General features: G+C 39.0%; 1 protein-coding gene across 1 annotated transcript in view; it reads right to left on the reverse strand.

Moving 5' to 3' along the window:
- Positions 1-11,419, reverse strand: part of CLSTN2 (calsyntenin 2) — a 982,335-nt gene that overhangs the window by 970,289 nt on the left and 627 nt on the right. The window lies entirely within an intron of this gene.

Raw genomic sequence — 11,419 nt, forward strand, 5'->3', positions numbered from 1 at the left:
AATCTGGCCTCAGACACTTACCAGTTTGTGACCCTGGACAAGTCACTTAACCCTGTTTGCCTCAGTTTCCTCATCTGTAAAATCAGCTGGAAAAGGAAATGGCAAACTACTCCAGTATCTTTGTCAAGAAAATCCCCAAAAGGTTACGAAGGACGAGTCAGATATGACTGAAAATGACTAAACAAACAAAAAAGATATAGTTGGAGGTAACTATAATGTACAAAATTTCATGAGTGATCCAAAACAAAGCATTATATGAAAAAGATTGTTACTTTGCAAGCAAGCAAAGAGAGCAGGATTTAGCATTTTAGTTAGGCTTTAACAAATGGCGAGGAATTCAGTGAAGATGAAGAGGGCATAGAGAAGGTGGGGTGCAATTGGGCATGTTCAGGGAATAGAGAGTTACTCACTTTGGTTACAACATAATATGGTTAGAGCAGTACTAGGGGGAAAAAAAACATGGAAAAGACAGGCCCAGCTGCAATTCCATTGTATAGTGATTTGAATGTCAGTCAAAAGAGTAAGGATTTTAATCAGTGAACAGTAGGGAGTCATTGAAGATTTCAGGGTAGAGGAGCGATGCCACAATAAGGTCTCTGGCAAGAGTATCAAACATAGATGGGAGAGGAAAGAGAGGAGAGATATTGCAATTGCTAGAAGTTATTGTCCAGCCAGCTGGCAACGAAAAACTGTTGTGGGGCTGTGGCAGTGGAAGCAGAGACAAGTAGAGAGATGTTGGAAGGGCGTTCAGAACAGAGATGAACTTGCAATCAGGAATTTTTGCTGTTGTCATTGTTTTCTGACTCTTCATGACCCCACTTGGGGTTTTCTTGGCCAAGACACTGGAGTGGTTTGCCATTCCCTTCTCCACCTCATTTTTACAGAGAAGGAAACTGAGGCAAACAGGGTTAGTGACTTGCTCAGGGTCACAACAGCTAACAAGTGTCTGAGGCCAGATTTGAACTCAGGAAAAGGAGTCTTCCTGACTTCCTGACTCCAGGCCTGATACTCTCTCTACCTAGCACCACCTAGCTGCTCCTAAAATCAGGAATACCTGGGTTCAAATCCTACCTTTTATAATTACTATATAATTATACTCCTGTACTAGGAATAATACCTCATGAACTTTCTCATGTATAAAATGGGTATAATAATTATGAGACTTCCCTCAAAGGGTTGTTGTGAAGCACCAAGGAGATAATATATATAAAGCACTTTGGAGATTTCAAAGTGTTATAAAAATATTCATCATTGTTAATATTATGTGATTTATTCAGGAGCTTGAATACACAGGGAGTAGTTACTAAGTAGATATAAAAAAAAAAGTTAAAAATTCTTGCTCTGACTGTAGTGACCCCAGCTACAAAATTGCTTGGGGTTCTTGTTTTTTCAGCTTTAGGGGAATTTAGAGACTATCTAAACCAAACTTCATTTTTTTTTAACAGATGAAAAAAGAAAAACCGCAGAAACTCAGAGATGTCAAATGACTTGTCCAAGCTCACAGTTTTCTGGTGGCAGGGTCACCTGGGTTTCCTTATTCCCAGGTCAAGACTGTTTCTTTAGTATGAATGTACTTTAAAGTTCTGGTTAAACCGTAGGCATGCAAAGGGTGTAGCTCAAAGGCACAATGGTATCATTCACCTCAATGCTGATGTCTGCACACCAGCCAATGCTTCTGTACATGTCTACGGGTTAAACCTTTTTTTTTTTAAATTGTTATTATAGCCAAACACACTTATCTCAAGCCCATCAGGGAGGCTGGAGAGACAGGAGTATACAGTGGGGAAAAAAAAAAGGAAGAGCTCCTTAGTTCTATGTCAGGTTCTGCTACTTACTGTCTGTATGACCTTGGCAAGTCAGGTAACCTCTTTGGACCTCAAATCCACATTGAAAAAATGAGGGAATTAGACTAGGTAAGCTATAAAAGGTCCCTTCAGGCCATAAGGATGATCCTTTGATCCCATGCACAAGGTCAAAAGTTTCCATCCTCATGTCCCAAGCAAAAACAAAAAGGGGTCCCTTCCCCAGAGAGAACTACAAAGTGAGAAGGTATTTACAGGGGAGGGCCTGAAGGTAAGCAACGAATCAGTGCGTAAGTTAGTAGAGGAGTTCAGTCCATTCCTTGGCATGCTGGCTAAGTTTTTAGACATTCTGAAAACCAAGGTACACAAAAACAACAGACAAAGCTGAGAGCTACCAGGCAGCTATGTAAACAGATCCACTTCCTAGCCCCCAAGAGTGTTCTGACAGCAGGCCCTATTAAACAGGCAGAAGCATATCTGGAAAGGAAGGAAAAAAGCAGAGACCTGCTAACTGCATCCTATCAGCAAAAGAAGAAGCATAAACACCCAACCAGGTACTCAGACTCTGTAAGTCAGGGATAAACTGTACTGCTGCAAAGGAAGTCATAAATAATGCATTCGGAGAGTGGAACTTTGATATTTCTGAAAGACTTCATTTCTCCTCCCTTCTAACTTTGATATATGTGCTTACTTAGCTAGGGTCTGGGGAGGGTTAATTGAATTAAAATATATGTAAAGTGCTTTGAGCTCTGATAGAATGTACAATATAAATGAAAGTGTCACCAAAAAGGTTAATCTAATTTACATCTAACACTTTTGGTTCATGATGTTAATGAACTATATCGTTTTACAGAGTGATTAATTTATAGAAATGTGATTATTTTTCAAATGATATAGATGGATCAGATTCTTCTATTAATGCATCTAACTTCATAGTAAAATTCAGCATTTTAAAAATTAAAATAATAAATCAAAGATTCTTATAATGGTTATATTTCATTAATTACAAGGAGACATGCAATACATTAACATTTATCTGTTTTAATTAATTTGCTGCAATGCAGTTATCCATGCAAATTGGGAAAACGACACGTCGACTTGACATAATATTAACAGTTTTGACTTGTTCTTCTCTGAAAATTTATGGGTCTGCAACTGCTGCTGCGGCATTCAACATGTAACCATGGTGACCACCAGCTGTGTGACATATGCAGACTATATATCAAAAACTAGAAAGGGAATGATGTTAAGTTCAAATTTCTCCTGAAAGCAAAATTAATGAAACTTTTAAAACAATTTTAAAAGGAATAAAAAATAATCCATTTTGAATTAAAAAGTCTGAATATGATTGTTGTATTTGCACAGGATATCTATGAATTTTAAAGCCCTCTGATATCTGATATTTCATTATACCTCACAGCAAGGTTGATAGAGCAGATAAATCAGGCATTGCTATCACATTTCACAGACTGGGAAACTGAGAGATTAAATGCTACTTCTTTGAATAACACACATTTATATAGTTCCTTTTGTTTTACAAAGTATTTTCCTCACAACTCTGAACTAGGTATCACAGGCATCATCCCTCATTTTCCAGATAAATTGTGGCATATAATGGGGTGCCTTGGCCAAAATCACACAGGAATAGAACCCAGGTTCCCTAACCCCCGGCCATCTGCTTTTTCATGACACCACACCATTTACATTCCTAAACATCCAGAAAAGTAGTTTCTTTATATAATGTAAGAAACACTTGCAAGGGACCTTACAGAAATATCTAACCTGAAATTCCACACCCCCTCCCCCATGAAGATTCTGTGAATATAGTATCTTCCAGCAGGAGCTACTCTGTACAAATATACTAAGATTCAGACAATTTGAAAAAGAAAATTTGAAATGACAAAAGTAGCATTCCAAACTTTATTTAAGAGAGAACTCTAATGCATGCTATTGCCTATCTTCACTGGATATATTCTAGCTTTTAAGGAACTGTAAGTTTCCAATTTCATTCCATTAAATCTACTGAAATATAAATGTGTATATATATATAGCGTATATAAACACACATATATAATATATACACACATATATTTGTATCATATATGTATACATGCATACATGTGTATACACATACATATATATCTTAAATAAATGGTTAATAAATCAAAGGAGAGCAAATATATGAACTGCAATAACTATAAGCAAGAATGTGATAATGTAAGGAAAACTATATAAACTGCTGGATGAACACGGAGTGTAGAAGTGTGCCACATGATCCAGGTGAGCAAAGGAAATTAATTTCCTAGAGCAGGGGCTCTTAACCTTTTCTGCGTGTGTCAGTCTTTGGCAGTCTAGTGAAGTCCATAGACCCTCCTCAGAATTCCTTTTTTTAATTCATAAAATAAAATACGTAGGCTAACAAGTCATATTTCAATTATGTTGAAGTACAGTTCTTACAAGTTTTTATTCACAGATCCCAAAGGAAGAACCCTTAGCCCAGAAGACTAGAGGCTTAAGCTGGATCGTTAAGTGATAGTTTTGGGACAAGGCAGAGCATGAAACTAGGGGCTGTATTCTGGGCAGAAATATCTTGTTAAAAGGCCTGAAAGCAGAATGATGAAGATTTGTGGGAGAGATTAGAGTCAAAACCTTCAACCTATATCTGCCAGTATAACATATACATCAGGAAAATTTCCCCCAGGAATTTACTGACTGGGTGCTATGATACTTCTTTCCTACAATATTGCATTGTTTTCTGGGGATCTTGGGGTAGGGAATCATAATAAGCAACTCTGTCTTGTCCTTGGTTCTATCACTGCTCCCCATTGGGTTTGGGGTAGTAAGTGGCCCACATGGCAAAAGGGATAATATAAAATGGAAACCCATTGATAATTTGAAAAAATTCTTGTTCTTTAGTGAAAAAAACTTAATATTAACTCCACTGGCCTTTAATAATCTTTTTTTGCTCTATTTCAGCAATCCTCCTCAAGAAATAACACTTAGGTGTTCGTGGCACCAAGCATTAGCCATCTGAGGTATATTTAGATCCAGTAAAGGGGATACTTTTCAGAAATTCCCAGTGCCACTCAAACCATACGATGTAGGCAACTGCCTAGTCTACTTTTGACTAGGTCAACTTGTTTCATAATTCTCTTTTTTTCTGCCTTTTTTTGGGGGAGGAGGGCAGGGCAATTGGGGTTAAGTGACTTGCTGAAGGTCACACAGCTAGTAAGTGTCTGAGGCTGGATTTGAACTCAGGTCCTCCTGACTCCAGGACTGGCGCTCTACTCACTGTGCCACCTAGCCACCTCTTGTTTCATAATTTTCTCTTAGAGATCATCTAGTCCCTTATTTTATGAATGGGGAAACTAAGACTCAGAGAGATTAAGTAACTTGAACTCTGTCCAAAAGTAGTAAGTGGCAGGGTCAGGATTCAAATTCATGTCCTCATTCTAAATTCAGTGTTCTTCCTACTATACCAAGATGCCTAAAAGATAGAAACATCATTAACTTGTGATGTATGATGAATGTCACAGCTTTGAGTCTCAACTGAATTAGGCTGCTTCTTCACAACAACTCTAAAAGACAGGTAGGACAAATATGACTATCCCCATTTGATTAATTAAGAAAGTGAGGCTCTGGGTATGACAAGTTCTTAACATGAAGTAAAACAGAGAAGTGATCCAAAAAAAAAACCATAGGCTCAACAATTTTAGATTAAAATGTCATCTACTACCTTTAAAAATGTAAATATCACCATAATAAAGGATGACTCAATGGCATCTATAAATTAGCAGTGAAACAAATACTGGGTAGTTAGCTCAGGTAACATCTGAAGAAGGAGAGTGGGAGCATCCCTCTAAATCTGAGATTTTATGCCTGAGATTTAAGAAAAAAAAACAATGGCTATACATGTATGACAGCTGCCGCCCAACATTTAAAGGTCTTAGTGCAAGCACACATAAATGACACATCATGTTATAATGAAAATTGAACTTGGAGTGAAAGGACGTGGGTACTTCACTGGGCTCTATCTTTTACTAGCTTTGTGTCTTGGTAGCAAGTCATTTTGCCTGTCAGAGTCTCACTTACCCAATTAATCAAATGAAAATGGTAAAACTACTTCCTTTATAGGGTTGCTACAGGGAAATCACTTTATAAAGCTGAAAAGTGTTAAAAGACATGTGAGCTTCTGTGATTATCAGTGTACAAGTATCATGGCCCCATGGACAAGTTTTCTACTTGTTAGCAACGCCAGAGGGAAGTCTGCTTATCTATTTTTTATCTTAATTTGTGCTATAGAAATAGATTTATAGGGTCATAGATTTAGAACAAAAAGAAACTTTAGAGGTCATATTCTACAATCCCCTCTTTCTTCAGAAGAGGAAACTGAATCCTAAAGATTATTGACTTGTTCACTGTCACAGTATTAAAATGGCAGAGCTAGGACTTGAACCCAGATCCCCTAACTCCATTTCCAACTCTTTTCACTACCTTCCTGGTTTTCTGGGATAGCTGGGTGGTGCAGCAGATAGAGAGTTAGGTAGGCTAGAGTCGCGAAAACTCATCTTCCTGAGTGCAAATCTGGCCTCTGACTTTTATTAGCTGTGGGACTCTGGCTAAGTCTCTTAACCCTGTTTACCTCAGTTTCCTCATCTTTAAAATGAGTTGGAGAAGCAAATGGCAAACTACTGCAGTTTCTTTGCCAAGAAAACCTCAACTGAGGTCACAAAGAGTTGGACATGATTGAATAACAATTCCTATACACTCTACCTTTTATCCTGCTCTACCTGGAACATCCCAGTCCTCTGTACCTATCTATTTTCCAGTTATCCTTCAAGGCTCAAACTGACCCTCACCTTCTCCAGGTCTTTCCTTTCTGACCTCTCAGCCTATAAGAATCTCTTCTTGTGCCTGGAAGACACACAGTAGGCACTTAACACATGCTAACAGACCAACTTTTCCTGAACTCTTAACACACTCCAGAATTCTACAAGCAGTTTGTCTGTGGGACTTAGCAAAGTTTTTGAGACAGAGCTTGATTTCAACAACTCTTTATTTTTGCATCTGTCCTCCATGCTTCCAGTGTTCTCCTTCTAACTCCTTGCTCCCTACACTTTACCTTCTCCCCTTTCAGTTGAGATGTCTCTCCATGGCTAGTGTACACAGTGTTTTCCTTAATTTTCCCCTCTATTAAGATCTCCAAATCTTAGTGTAACCATAAATAAATTGTGTTAAAATGTTAAAGCACGATCATGGAATTTGTTTCCCTACCAAATGAATTTCCATTTTAACAGAGGCCTTTAATGTCTCAACAGAAAAGAATAACTTTCTAATTTCTAGACTGAGGCAGGTCAGGGGCAAGGGTAGGAAAGAGATTATAGATATCGATATATGTATATATGACTACCTATGGCACACAGGCAATGACAGAAGCAAGATTTGAGCCCAAGGCTCTGACTCCTGATCCACTACTCTTCCCATTTTTTCTATGCAAACCTCCTAGCAAAGTGTCAAAGGTTCAGAGAGGAAGGCAACTTATCCAAGGTCACTGAGCTATAGTAACTGTCATAGGCAAAATTTTAACTCAAATCTCTCTGACTCCAGGGCCAGTGTCTTTTTGTTGCGCCACTCTTAGAACTAGGAACAAGGCTTCGAACTACCTATCAGAAATGTTTATTCTGATATTCTTTCAGAAAAAAACCTAGGTTTGTCTTTTGGGGAGTTACCTTTTCCTTTTGGGTATTTGTTGAAATCTTACTGACAACGCTAAAATGCACATGTTTTAAAAAAAAAAGTTGACTTTGGCTAATTCTCCTAAAGAATTCCAACGCCATTTTCACCCCTTCAGTAAGTTCTTAATGCCCTAACTCTTTGAATACTTACAGAAATCCTTTGAGCTTCTGAGAGAGAGAGAGAGAGAGAGAGAGAGAGAGAGAGAGAGAGAGAGAGAGAGAGAGAGAGAGAGAGAGAAACATGGGCTGTTTCTGGCAACAAAAGTTTTGATTTGCTCAGATAAAAGTGATGCAGACTTACCTTGTTGCCTTCCCTTTTAAACAATGCTGGATTCCCACATTGCTTTGGGCAGTATCATCACTAAAGGAGGTAGCAATGCAGTTAAATAATAAGGTCTGACTCCAACAGAGACAGTTCAGCCTTAGTCATCAGTGCTTCCCCACAGCCCCTGGCACTTAGGCTTACACCTCCTAGCATTAAACGCAAGATGAGGCTCAGTGGACTATATTAGAAAAAGAACCTTCCCAGTATTATACTATCTGAATTATAGCTGCCTGAGAATCAGGAAACACTATGCCTGGGGCTTCTTGTTCCCCTCTACTTATTCCCAGGTATCTTGTCCCAGGTCTTCTTCCTCTTTTCTGCCTATTCAAATCTATCCCATTCCCCAAAGTGTACTATCTGCTTCATGAAGCCTTTCTCAGTTCTTCCTGACCGCAATTGTTTCTTTTGGCTCTTAGCTTGGAGTTACTAGCACATAGTTTAGCACCTAATTAAATTGTATTTTAATTGTTGCAAATGTTTAAATGTTGTCTCCTTGACTGATTATAAACCACTCACATGTATAATATTTCTTTGAATGACCTACCTCACCCAATATTGGATTGGACTCACAGCAATCTTTCAAAGACTTGCTGATTGTGGAGCAAATATTGTCCTGAATGATCTTTATGTTTAAGGTGTTAGGAATGAAATGAATGGAACATGAAAAAATTTTCAGTGAACACTATTGAGACCTCTCCCAATTTAGGATATATGGTAACTAATTCCTATAAGAAGGCTAATTACCTTCTTTTAATTCCTCCATCCTCTACCTCTTGGGCAACACCCTTTTTTTGTGCTGGAATCATTTGGACCCAGTACTCTCCTATTATTTTTTAAGCAATTATATAATATGGTTTCTACAAGTACTCTGATACAAACATACAAGTATTATTGCATGGTCTGTATACTGTGAGGAGGAAGAGAGAGGGGAGGAGTGTGCTGAAGGTACAGTAACTACTTTGCTACCATATTATTTTTAAAAATCTAGAGTAGCAAGGCACTGAGAGAATTGTGATGCTGTGAAACTCAAAACATTTGTCAGGGATTATCTGCTCTACTCCCTACAGCAAGATGCAAAGGCAGCACAAACTGTGCACAGCGGACACGACATCTTACAAGGACTTCAAACCAGGGAGCAGGGAGCTTCCAGACTGCAGTCCTAAAGAGGCTTTCAACTCTTTGTAAGCCAGTTTGACTGTAGGCTCCAAATCTGTTCCTACAGATGAATACAGTATGGAATTGTGTGATGGAAGAAAGCAATTCCCTCCACCCCAGTCTTCCTGGCAAACCATTCTCAATCTTTTCCTGTTTTATTGACAGGAATAATAGTGATGCTAGTCATACAAAAGTAAAAAAAGATGGGTAAATCAGAGGCAGGATGCATCATTATAAGTCAAAATGTTTCTTTATTATCTTAAATATTATTCGGAACTATTGTTGAGATCTGGAAATCCAAAAATGCGTGTAAAGTGGAATAAGAAAACACAATCCTGTAAACACCAACTAAAATGTCATAATAAATGTCTCTGTTTTTATCAACCATTACACATTTGTCTAAAAAATTATTGCAGCAAAAAAAAAATGCTCTTTGCAGCCACCCAGTGGTTGAATGGAAAAGAAACCGAATGTAAAAATACAGAATTCAAAGGACACCTGTTCTGAGCCAGTCACTAATAGAATTCTTTATGTCCCCAAAGAAAAATAAGTCTTTGTTTTAAAACTGCAAAACACAAACAAAATAAAGATTCCCCTGTTAGTTAATATAACTATTCCTGATGAAGTAAAACTTTTGTTATCATTATTATGATCATGTTTCAGCTTGTTTTTTAACTGCTCAGACTACTGGGACTGAGCATCATAATTGCAAACAAAACAAAACAAAAACCAGTATTGAACACACAATCCTTTTCCAAAGTTACCGGATGAGACTAATTTTGCTGGGCTTACTTTCACAACAAACATAGTAAGCACTGGTTGAGTTTTAAGTTTCTACTCGTGAATTTATCATTTAGGATTTAACAAAGTGATCAGAAAAGGATCAGAAAATATTGACCCACCTGTTCCAACAAGTGTGTTGGGGGGAGAAGGGGAAGGGGGCACTTTACTTTTTGTCTTTCAAGGGCAACAAATCTGGCATTCTAGAAAGAACTATCTCTCTTCAAGTTGGAAACACATTATCAATAACAATAGGGACACATTTTTATAAGCACTACAAAACCTCTTTTATTTTTTAAGGAAAAACTACCTCAAACATGCACAGGAACCTTTGAAATAAACCAGAAGTGTTTTTTTTTCCTTGAAGATGCTTTTAAACTATGTACATATGACTTATATAACAATGAATAAACGGAAGTAATCGCACTTTCCCAATCTGTTAAAAGAAGAAAAGACAAGGAGAGAGAGAGAGAGAGAGAGAGAGAGAGAGAGAGAGAGAGAGAAGCAGAGCCGTTAACTCTTCAGCTCTTGCACAACCTCCCTGAAGACTAATTATTGGCAGAGGTTTTCAATTCTCCCTGTACCCCTTTTAGTTCTAGTTGAGACAATCTTCATGCGGGTTTGCTTTGATATTATGCCTTGTTTTCTGATATGTTCAACTATGCCTTTGTCACACCTCTTTCCTTTCTCTTTTTTAAATAGCAAAGTAAGATTTCGAGATCCTTTCTGAAAGCAGGCTTCTTTCCCGGATTTTCTCCGTGCCAGGTTCTCCAAAGCCACCTACCTAATCTTAAATCTGCTTTGTCAATAGCATGAAGAATCAACAGGTTATACCCATGCTGCATTAGAGCAGCTCGCTCTGCTTTCCACCCTGCCGCTACTCTCACCCAGTCCAAGGCACCCCGAACCCCTGGAGCTCTCGCCCACCTACTCAATCCCTGCCACAGGGCGGCAAGCACATAACTCGACTCTTTCAAACCTGCCAACTCCCCACTCCCTTCCTCTCGAGTTCTGAGGCCTCGCTTAGAGGCAGCTATTAGAGTCTTTCCTAGGGAGCAGCGTACTACAATCCCGCTCCGTAGAGTAGGAACCAGCCGCTACAACCTTAATAAAGGGTGGAGTGGACGTATAGGAACAGTTGGGCCATTCAAGTGTATTTCTCAGGGAGGAGATTTAGGGTGGGGGGTAGGTGGGATGGAGATTGCCGAGATTCCTATTTGACATTTAGCTCCTTGGACCAGACTACTTGGCTACTTTTACTAGCTCATGGAGGTCAGGCGTTTCCTCGGGAGAATCACACCTTCCCCTGACACAGACACCAATGCCTCAAACTTTTTGCCCTCCTCTCCTATGGGGTTGAGGCAGCATTTTTGCATCTCTATTGCATATTAAGTCGATCATTCATCTGAAGAAACGAAGCGGACACCTGTCACACCTTCACTTGGGATAGATCCTCCACAACAACCCCTCCCCCTACTAGACTACAGTTACTTTTGGTCTCCCCTGTAACTCCCCCCACCTCCCGCATCCTTGAGGTTCGATATTGGGAGCAAACCAGATTCCTCCCTCCCCCGAGGGGCGGGAAGTGTCGGAGCATCAAAGTTGAGTTGGTCTCACCGGCT

The sequence above is a fragment of the Petaurus breviceps genome, unplaced genomic scaffold (assembly GCF_028583685.1).
Source record: "Petaurus breviceps papuanus isolate PSGF00001 unplaced genomic scaffold, PetGlider_PUasm1.0 90604, whole genome shotgun sequence".
Taxonomy (NCBI): Eukaryota; Metazoa; Chordata; class Mammalia; order Diprotodontia; family Petauridae; genus Petaurus; species Petaurus breviceps.